The sequence below is a fragment of the Ammospiza nelsoni genome, chromosome 3 (assembly GCF_027579445.1).
Source record: "Ammospiza nelsoni isolate bAmmNel1 chromosome 3, bAmmNel1.pri, whole genome shotgun sequence".
In the NCBI taxonomy this organism is placed as follows: Eukaryota; Metazoa; Chordata; class Aves; order Passeriformes; family Passerellidae; genus Ammospiza; species Ammospiza nelsoni.
Window position 1 is genome coordinate 50901013 of NC_080635.1, and position 11499 is coordinate 50912511.

An 11499-nucleotide genomic window follows, 5' to 3' on the forward strand; every position below is an offset into this window, starting at 1 on the left:
GGGACATTCGGGACACGGCTGCGGAGAAGTCGCGGCTCAGTCAACACCGAAACTGCCCCCCGACGGCACAGCAACGAAATTAGCCCCCAGGAGTCGAAAACCAAATGTTTCACTATTCGGGGAATCGGAGAGGGCGGAAAATATGGCTAGGTCGTAGCTATATCAAATTAACGTGCTCTATCCTACCTTTTAATTTCTTTTTTTCATAAAGGCGCAGAGATTTGGTGGGGAAGGGAGCGTGTTTTTTCTGGAAAGACAAACTGCTCGGGGAGACTCAGAGTAGCAGTGCAGGAGCGTCCCGTCCCGCCGGCGCCGGCACCGAGCCGGACCGTGCGGGACTCAGCCCGCTGCGTACCTTGCGGCGGCTCACGGGCAGGATCTTGGGTTTAGAGGCTATTCCGAACAGAAATTGCGCATTTTCAAAGACTGGATTTTAGTTAATGGGCGCACTTAAAGGCAGTGTCCGATTTTGAATTATCATGGAGTCTGGTATGGAAATTGGATGTACTTTGCTCTTGCACAGTGTCACTATGACAGAATATTAAATCTTGTCTCTTCTTGACTTTATTGATCTGGCCGGCAACATAGAATCTAATTAATTATACAAAAACTGCTTACACCAGTGTTATGTATTTTTCTTTTGGGTTTATTAGAAGCCTATTCGTTTTTATGGTTTCTTGCTATTACTTTTTGCTCTCTCTGTTTGGTTTTAATTTATTTTTGACATTTGACAACTGTACTTTCAGTATAAAAGTAGTTACAACAGTTAGCACTACGAGTACTTGAAGAAGCCAAGATCACTGCGTTAAAAGAAAGCTCTCAGCTGGTTCTCTGTGAGAGAAGTGCTGCTACAAAGGGGTTGTGCTGCACCCCCTGAAATTTGGTTGTCTCTAAGCAGCGCACATTTTATTTTAGAGAGGATGGCTGAGATTCCCTAACTGCTTGCTGCTTTTGCTCAAGATGTACTAATGGATTTCAGTTAGATTGACAATATAATTCAGATTGATAGCATCTTGTCGTCTGACACTTTGACATCGCCAAAGTGAATAGGCTGAAAAACTGTTTTAGTTCTTGTGTTTATCACGAATTTGCTTTCTGGTAGCAGGGCAATATGAGAGCAGTGACTGGGAAGGGAAAAGAAGGCTGTCCTGGCCACTATAGTCAAATTCTGTAGACAGATAGACCCAGAGATAAAATTCTTCTGCCTAAATAGAGAAAAATTATTTTCTATTAATATAGTTTTAGATTCGTTGGCAACAAGGAGTCAGAACAAATTCTCCTCGTTCTTTAATTATGAAACTGGAGCACTTACTGATATCTTCAAAGGACTCTGCAGAAGACAGCAGGTTTAGGTCCATACCAGTCACTGCTCCTGGAAATAATTTAAACTTAAAGGAAATAACTGACAGACGTTCCAGTGCAGTTAGTTAAGGATGACATTTTATTTTCTGTATTTAAATACTGATTTGCAAAACTTCTGGAAAAAATATGGCACAAAACATTAGTAGTAAAATCTAAAAAGTTAAAGTCTAATTCATTAGAGACGTGCAAACTGTTAATCCTCTGATATATGGCATTTTCTACTGAAAGTATGAAATTAGTTTCTATAAATAATAAAAAACAATCAGCAGTTTGCATGTAATTCCTTTTTTTCCCCTGTAGTGACTGCACCTGAAATCTGCATTCTACAAAGAGAAAAGATTATAGAAAATCAGTTTGAATGTTTCTTCACCTATCAGACATGCCACAGTAATAGCCAACAATATCCAATATCTTTGGAATTCCAGAAAAAAAAAAAAAGCATAACAAACCTGTCAGTATTATTGATTATGCATCCACTAAATAGTTCAATTTTAGCTGGTTGGTAAAACTTGTATTCTCTCCAAAACAGACCCACAGAGCAGAGACTGTGATACATGTTTCCCATATGTAGTGCTCAGACAGTGGTGCACACTTCAGGAATGTCGAATGGGCTAAACCTGACAGTCCTGGCAAAAAAAACTTGTCACGTTGTTTAGAATCACATCTGGCTTGACACAGTGTTGAAGGATAATAATTCTGCTCAAAGGCCTGTATTTATTTTCACCTTTATGTTCTGGTCCTATATATTACCACCTAAAATATTAACAGTCTCAAATGAGCAAGTTTTCTTTTTATTTCTGCTCTTCCATGTAATTTGCAGTAATTTGCATTCTTATTACTGCAAACTTTCTCCATCTCTTGCGCTTGATACTGGAATTCACACAATGACTTTTAACAGCTCTCTTCCTCACTGCTTTAGATAGTTGATGATTACTATGTTATTCTTTAAGTCATACAGGATATTTAAATGTCAGCTGCAAACAGGGTGGGAGATGATAGAAAGTACAGGAGAGCTGCCCTCATGCTCTCCCCAAATCCTCCCCACCAGAAACCCCAGATGCGCTGAGGTTAAGTAAGCTTCTCAAATATTTACAGTTATCTCAGCATGAAAGCATTGGTGTTCTAACCAATAAAAATTAAAATTTTTGTAATTTCAGAAACAAGTGTAATGCAATTTAGTTTTCATAGCTATAGTGAAAACAAATAAAGTCATAGAAATTATTGCATAATTTTTCCACTACCCATTCAAAAGCTTGGAAGACTCACTAAAGAGAAAGACAAAAAATCCTTGTCTTGTTTTGTATCTCAATTTTAAACAGTATATGTTTCCAGTGAATATTTACAGGTTGATAATAGGCTAGTACAAATTCTAGAAGACACAACAAAAATTATCTGCAGTCTATTCACAAACCTTTGCCATGTCTCTGTGTTTGGGGATGGGCGTATGGACTGCCTTCAGCACCCTTGAATAGAAGTCTATTGTGTGGGCTTGTTCCATTGGGATCAATGGGACAACATGTGCAGTGAGATGCTAATGAACACCAGAAACGGTGGTAAAATCTGGCCTGGCTAAGGCATAAGGCTGTTTTTATAAATCACTGCTGAGTACCTTGCTATACTTCTTTCAGCTAAGCTGCTGAAACCTCAAATATTCAGGAAGACTTTACTATATAAGTTTTTTGCATCATTTAAATCACATTTTCCCACCCTTACAACGTGAATAATTTTCCATTCCTATCTTGTTTAAAGTTGCAGATGAAGACAGTCCCTTTTCAGTGACAATTGCACTGTTAATGTAAATGTGATTCCAGAAATGGAGAATAAAATACACTGGAGGAAAATAACATCAAACACAAGTATAAAAGAGAAGAATGATGGTCGGAAAGCAGGCCCACGGGAGAGGACAGTGTTGCTAGCGTGTAGCCTGATGGTCATTGCCCCACTGCACCTGCAGAGCTCCCCATCAGAAATGTTCCTGTCCCACATGAGGGGGTGACAGCCCCAGCCCATCTCAGAGAAGCCCCCAGGCAGCAGTGCCACTGGGGACAGCTGTGCCTGGTGAGTGCTAAAAGCCAGGCACAGGGATGCAGTGCTGGAGGAGACGGGTGCTTTCTTGGTTCTCCCTCCAGCCTGGGCTGGGACGCAGCATGTGTCATTTGAATGGAAAACCCACAAACCCGTGGATATAACACTGGGAGCCTGTAATTCCTGGCATCTTGGAGCAGGCTTAGAAGTGCTTGGACACAATAGTATTGAGGATCATAAAAGTCCCACCTCTGTCTCTTAAAAGAGAGAGAGGGGGAGAGAAGACAAGGTCCACCAACACCATCTTTTCTCACCAGCTTATGGCAGAGGTTAATTATTAACTATTGAAACACTGACAAACTGTGGTTGTTTGTTTGCTTATTATGAGGCCTGTCAGGGCCAGAACCAAACCTTACTGAAGCTGACTGATGCCTCCTGGTTTCAATAGACTCAGAGGTCAGGCCCCTAAAATTCAAATCACCAGTGCTGTTCCTTGCAATAAAGAACCAGTGAGCACTTTGAGGGAGCGCTTAATTACTCCAATGAGATCATTTAGTTTTTAAACAAAAATGCTTTAATTGGGGGCAGACCCTTTCATATTTGTTTCCCAAGGAGGAGATTGATTAACAAAATGTTATTAATGAGATTTTAAGAGAGCTCATGCCAAACTCAGCCAAGGGAGCTCACATTTTCTTCCCAACTGCCAATGCTAAGCAAAGCTGTTTTCAGGGAAGGAACCATGGATGGAATGCAGGTCATCTTCTCTAATTTGCTAATACCACCTCTGTAATAATTTTGCCTGTTATTCTTTTGCACCCAAAGCAAGAGTGGGTGCCCAGTAGCAGCAATTTCATGAATCCAGATCTAGCCTGAAGCCATCATCTCTTCGTCAGGAAGATATTGCGGAGGAAGGGTAGATATAAGTCTAATTGTGTCAGGAACCCTCGTCTTAAAAAAGGAACCCACTATGCCGCGGCAAAACGTCCAGATATGGACAACATTGGAACCAGACCAGTGAAGAGATTTTTACTTTTATTTCCAGCACATCAGTCTCAAAACATTCAATGGAGACATGATGTTAACAGCTCACTGATCCACACAAAATGTCCCCCGAGGGTGGGGTGATACAGAAAAACATAAAATCATCTCAGTCTAGATTTCAGCCAATCATACACAGAAAAACACATATTGACAAGCATTATATCCAATCTTATAAAACACATGTAATGGTAGTTAAAACAAAGACTGGTTCATAGGAGACAAAGAACAGAGCTCTATTCATGCTAACCTTTTAAAGATATACATTAAATAACCTTGTTGCCATCCTAATGCCAATTCTACAGAGGCTATTGTTATTTGTCACGTATGCTCTACTGCTTGGGAAACTTTTCTGCTTGCTTGGGAAACTTTTCTGCTGTATCTGCAATGCTAACAGAACTTCAGTCTGAGGCCTATATACTTTTTTTTAACCATTTTAACCATTTCCCAAAAACCCTCTAATTTTATGGATTCCACCATTTCCCCCTCTCTGTTTGACTCAGAAGCTTTCATTTTCTTGTCGCTTGCTACTTGCGTTTCATAGCTCTATTGCAAAATTTCTGCTTAATATCTGTTGGAGACCTATTTGCACTAAACTGAAGCATTGCTATATTACGGCACAGCAACTTAATGCTGTGAAGGCCCAATCCTTGAAAGAGATATGAATCACGTTTGACAACAGTCACAAGTCATTGTTTGAAAAACTCTGGTCGATTCCAAGGCCTTAATTCAAAACCTTTGTTCATGTCAATACCCTCATTTACTGCTTTCGTGAGATTTCGTACACTCTCCATGCTTCTACTTCCTAACTCTCCTGCTTGTATGACAAAAACTTCTCGGACTGTTTTGTTCATCATTCGCTGAACACAACAGAGTATACAAGGTACCACTATCAATATCAGTATTAGAACACCTAATACGTAAAGACCTATCTTGCAAAGTTGCCTTAGCCAAGGAGCAAAGCTCCAATTTTGAAACAAATCATCCAGCCAGGAACCTCCATCTTCTTTAATTTGGGCTGTCAGATCCTTTAATTTTTGAATGCTTTTGTGAATGGATTCAGAATGATCAGACAAATTCATACAACACAATCCTTCAAATTCCTCACAACCATGTCCTTATGCCAGTAGAAGAAAATCAATGGCTGCTCTTTTTTGAAGAGTAGCATGTCTAATACTATCAACATCGGTTAACATATCACTGATTGCAGAGGATGTGGCATTAGCTTGTTTGCTCAGCCAACGTCTGAGCAAACACTCTAATTTTATGGATTCCAACAGAAGACACTTCCTTGCAGAGGTTCTTATCTGAGTTCCTGAGAAAACACAGCCTTCCTATGGAACTCAGTGGTTTCAGACGCTACCAGCAAATTTAGTTTAGAGAAGAAATACATGGGACATGAGAGATTCCTTGGTGGAAGTACTCTGCCTAGTACTCTGCCTGGATGTCAGAAATACTTCTGACTGGGAGCGTGGGATGGAACAGAACCTTGGGAGCTACAGCTTCTTCTCACCCACTTTGTACACAGCAAAACAAACAGCTGGCATTGATTTTCCTTTCAGGTATACTGTATACTCAGGGAGGTGGGAGTTCTAAGGTTCTTCCAGACACAAAGAATATATTTCTGGAGTGGGATGACACACATAATCCAGTCTTGCTAACTGTAGTACGGCAAGAACAACTGACCCAAAAAATATGGATACACTGAGATGTGTAAAACCTTCACTATGAGGAATACCATGTAAATAGCATAGATAGATAGATAGATAGATAGATAGATAGATAGATAGATAGATAAGGCTATGCAACAAAAATCAGAACTATAAAGGGTAAAGAAGCAAGAAATAATATGTATTTTTAATTTTATAGCTCTGCATGACTGATGATAACAGATGCAGTGGGAAGTAATTATTCTCATCACTTCTGAAAATAAAATTCAATTTAAAATTCCTATGTATGTTTTGAGCTTTGTTACTAAGAGAGCCTCTTCTCCACAGCTGGCCAGCACCCATAATGGATAATCAGCATGTTGCAGCTCAAGATTTTGCAGGTATCACTACCTTTTTCCTAAAGAGACCCAGTCTTGCATCGTTAGTGTCTGTGAGCTATTCAGAACTCCCTGAAGATTTGGGGAGCATGTACAGTCCTGATAACCTCCCTGGTTTTCAATATTTTAAGGATTCTCATCTATCTGAAGTCCTATAGAGTCCATTGTACACTGAAAAATTTAGTGACTTCCCAAAATCACAAGAATTCACATACTTAATTTCTTTGATCTGGGTATTCATTGCACCCTTTCCCATGTATTTTTATTGAAATAAGACTTGGAGTTGCAAAAATAGCAAGCTAACAAAATATCAACTCAAACTTGGTGCATTTTACTAATGAGAAAAAAGACACACTGGATTTTGTACTGCCTTACTCTGACATTCATAAATTCATATTAAATATATTGACTTCAATTGCTATTCAGTCAGGACTCCATGCCTTTTAAGGATAAAAGTAAATGGAAATAACTAAGAGATCATCTTTGTTATTTTAGCAACATTTCCATTTTCTTCAGACTATTTAATATACTCTGAAATTTAATTTCTGGGATGAAAATTGTAAAACAAACACATACTTACTGGAAATTTAAAAAAACATCACTGAAAGGACATTCTTCAGGGTATAGAAAGTTTTTTTGTCTGTTTGCATGATTTTTTAATCTGGTTGTATATGGTCCTGTCCCTCATAAGTCACAGCAAACAATATAGTATTCCACAGGAGCTTTTATCCTAGTGAGCAGAAAGTGAGTAGAAAGACCGAACAAAAGAATTAATTAATTAATTAATTGATGAATGTATTTAAATAAGGCTCCACCTGCTCTGCTTCAAAAATGTCTCACTATACTACAGAGAGGTTTGTTACACTGATTAATATCAAAGCCTTCCTCTTGATTTTTCAACAAGATGATTTGTACTTGGAGTGACTGCCAAAATTCAAGATATGCAACATAAATGCTGCCTTTGCTGATGTGTGGAATATCAGGAAATTGTGACCTAAAGGCAACAAGAAAGGGAGTCTATCCAAAATTAAATAGGGAAAACTAGATTTTCCCACTGCTTTTTAAGAAATACCTAATGCACTTGTTTCATCTTAAGGATTTGCCTCGCTAGCATGAACGGTTCACTAACATGAAGAATTTAACTTAATATGAACAAAGGCCCTCTTTTAGGATTTTAATTTTTTTTTTCCTTTTTATTCTCAGCCCAGCAATGCTTTCTTGTCTTACATGAACAGACAAGATATACGGTAACAAACTGCACGGGACAGGACCCTGCTTTGCCTGCCAGACACCAGCAGAATTTGCCAAAAGTTTGCAGAAGGGCTGCTCTGAAACAGACAACGGTGAAAGCCGCCCTGGTTTAGCTCCTTGTTGGGGTTGCAGCAGAGCCCCACCGGTGGCACCGAGGAGGAGGAGCTGGTGGCTGAGGGGTGTTGGATTAAAAGGGGTGGGGGTGGGATTTGTGCGTCCCCCCCATCCCAGACAAAGGTCCCTGTCCCCCGCAGGAAGGTGCTGAAATGCAAAGCAAGCTCCCAGCTCCTTTTCTCTCTCTTGGTGGCATTTGGAAGTGTAAAGCTTTGAATACCAATTGCTTGAACTGGACATATGTGAATCTCTTCTAATCCTACTAATCCCGTCCCCGAGTGCTTCTTTGTATGTGGAGGCAACACACATAGATCTAAGTGAAAGTGGCCGTAATCCTGGAAATGTGGAAAAATGTCCCAGTGTGGGAGTTGGGAGAGGGAAAAGCTCCCCAGCGGAGGGAACCCGCTGGAAGAGCTTTGTGTTTGTGGGGTGAGCGAGGGGCAGCAGTGGGGGCAGGGGAGACACGGAGGAGAGCTCTCACCTTCCCCGAGCCGTGAGGAGGAAAGCAAACCCACCCAGCGGGAAAGCTCCCTTTGCAAACAGCCATCGCACACTTGAGCAAACTCGCAGAACTGAGACAAAGTTTCCAAACGCTGGGAAATTCACCCACCGGCAGCTTTCAGCGGTGTGAGCTCAGCAGGCAAGGCACTAATGTGCTGACTTCATTATTTCCCGACCTCGCCCCGCTGAATGGCAGGTTTGTGGGGGGAATGGTGCACTATCACTCCATCCTTCCCTGGCCACAAAACTAGGGAGAGGAGCTGGGATCATGCACCCAGTCACCAGCCCAGTTCTGTCCTGGAGACAGGGGGGGACCCTCTTAACCTGCGTGGATGAGAAATGACAAACAGTAACAGGGCAGCAGAGACGAGTCAGCTTGCAAGTGACAGGATTCATTCATTCTGCCTCTCTGGAAAGTGATTTCAGGCAACAAACCCTCCAACTTTACATAGGTGAAAGGATAGAGACGGCAGAAGCTTCTGTGTCTTTGATTCAACACTGAAACCTCAGCATCTGACCAGGCTGCTATTTAAAATTAACATCCACCTGGATACTAACAAACCCTATGGGTTTTCCAAATATACAAGTCATATAATTCAGCCACACGAATTTCCCAAATGTCAGACAGCTAATTTACATTTTCTTGGCTAGTCACTGAATAAAACGTGTTTATACCCCACAGTAGATCGTGTACAAGGAAATTAATCTGGTTTTTGTATGCGCTTTCAAAATATTTTAAAATATGGAGCAATTGATAACATTATTTGCCAGGCAAATCTTTATTTTGCTCAATAAATCTCTAAATAAAACCATGTTAGGTAAGAAAATCTAAGGCTATATATTCTCTTGGAGTTGACTTTTTTATTACCTCACCAGACTTTGTGCTTTCATAAATAAGTGTCAACTGAAATTAACCTGCTGTTTAGAGATAGTATAAACCATCCCAAAACCAGCCTGGGGACTGCAAGTCCATTTGTTTTTTTTTTTGCACATTAACCTCCTGAATGTCACAGGGACAGAAAATGAAGCTAGATCTTTCACTTTGCATGGATAAAGCAATAAGATTGCCTCTTGGAAACATCTTAGGCCAAAACCCACGATGCACTAAAATCACTTCATTAGCAGGAAACAGCCCAGGGAAGGGTTTTGCCATGTTCATCAGAGAGCACGTAGGATAAATAGGGTGAGAATATAACTTACCTAAGCCTAGCTCTGTGTACATGACCCCACTGCTGGTCACAGAAACACTGCTCACATGGAGAATCAGTCTTGGCATTCTAGAGTCACCACTGATGTTGCACCAACCAGCTCCTCAAACTCCAGCAGTGCTACCCTGCCTGCAGGCTGGCAGGGAGACAGAGCACAGCCCTTCTGGGCAGAGACAATCCACAGAGCCAGGGCACACCAGCATGGATTTTTCCCACTTTAGACTTCCCAGACAGGGAAGAGAAGGTAAACAATTTGTCTGTAGGGAAGCTAGGTTTGTTTGTATGAAAGAGCCCTGTGGCCCAAGGGTGCCTGTGGTGTTTTCTCCCTCAGGACATCAAGCATTTTACCAGCAGAGCAAGGGTGCCATTTTCTCTGTCATGTGACAGATCCCAGACTGTCTCCAGGCCCTTAGCCCAGAGGCAGCAAGTGTCCCATGTCCGTATTGCTGAGGTGCCCGCAAGAGGAAGCTGCGTGCAGAGACTCTTGCTGCTGGCTGGAGGCCACAGCCATGCAGTAGCCAGATGGACATTTCATGGCATGGCTGGTAGAGCCTTCGGCCTTACTCGTGCTCCAGCACATGTGGTGACATGATGATCCCCAGCTGCTGTGGATGATATTGCCTCCCTCTCTGCTCCATTTTGAGCAGGATCCAGTGCTCTCCACAGCCTCAGCCTGTGCAGAGGGGTGGCAGCGGGGCCTGTAAGAAACAGGGCTCCTTGACACGAGAGCACAGGCAGTTCTCGGAGGATTGCATCCGGACAAAGTTTTTATGATGCTGTCTGTCTGTCCCCCCAGTCTTCAGCTAGTCACTCTGCCCATCTAGCTGAGATGTGCCCTGAAGGAGAAGTGCAGCTCCCACTAAAGGCCCATTTTTTATGAGATGATAGTTGGTAAAGTTGCAAGCAAGGTCAGAATGTACATCATGCCAAGGGGACCTGGTATTGTACAGGGCAGTGGAAATATGGCACATGGGACACAAGGGATGTCAGGACAAGACATCTTGAAAGACAAGGTCCTTCTACAAGTGCTTCAAATGCTGGTTGACAAGGGTCATACGTGGGGGTGGCCCATAAGGCCATAATAAGTCTCGCTGCTGCTATCTGCTTGTCTATTGTCACCTTGGCACATCAATTTTTGGACACAGGCAGATTTTTCCCCCTCATTCTGCCATATATCAAGGGCATCATATCCAGGATACATCAGCTAGTATTCTCATTGTCATTCTCTTTGATGGACTCACACCAACAAGGGATCTGACCCTATTTCTATAATCTGCCCCAAATGCCAATGATTAAAGTCTGTTTCAATTTAAAGCAATGAAGCATTAATATATTTTAAAATAATTTCGTTTCAAATGATTGCAAACAAAATGAAAAGACGTGGCACCCTGTAGGCCGCTGAAATCAATTGGGTGAATTTGGAACTTAGTATTTACTGTTGGGATCTACACAAATTCAAGAGCCAAAGGCAAGATTAGTTGGATTAGTGCTTCAGTGGTCCTTCATTATCCATTTCTCCCTCAGTGACATGGTTTGTGTCTTCAGTTAACTGTGCTTATTAAATGAGAATGATGAAGAATCGAAGTAAAAATACTTCAGTAGAAGGTGGATGATGAATCTTGTTAATCTTGTTTAGAATGTTATTGCATTTCATTAAATAGAAAATTTCATTAAAGTTTCCTACATGTTCTTCTGGTGTTTAGTGTAAGAGCCTCACTCTGACATTGGAAAAGAGAAAAACAGAAATGTCTTACAATTTGGTTACTTACCACACTGAAGATAGGCAGAAAACAGAATCAGGTCCACCTGAACATGGGGTTTCTGAGCACAGACCACTCTTTCATTCCTCCAGTTTATACTGCTTTCAAGGCTGTGATGACAACTGGAGAACCACTGGTGTGTTTGAGGATCCCAGTCTGTCTCCTGTGGGGACAGCAGAGGGGGAAGGAGCTC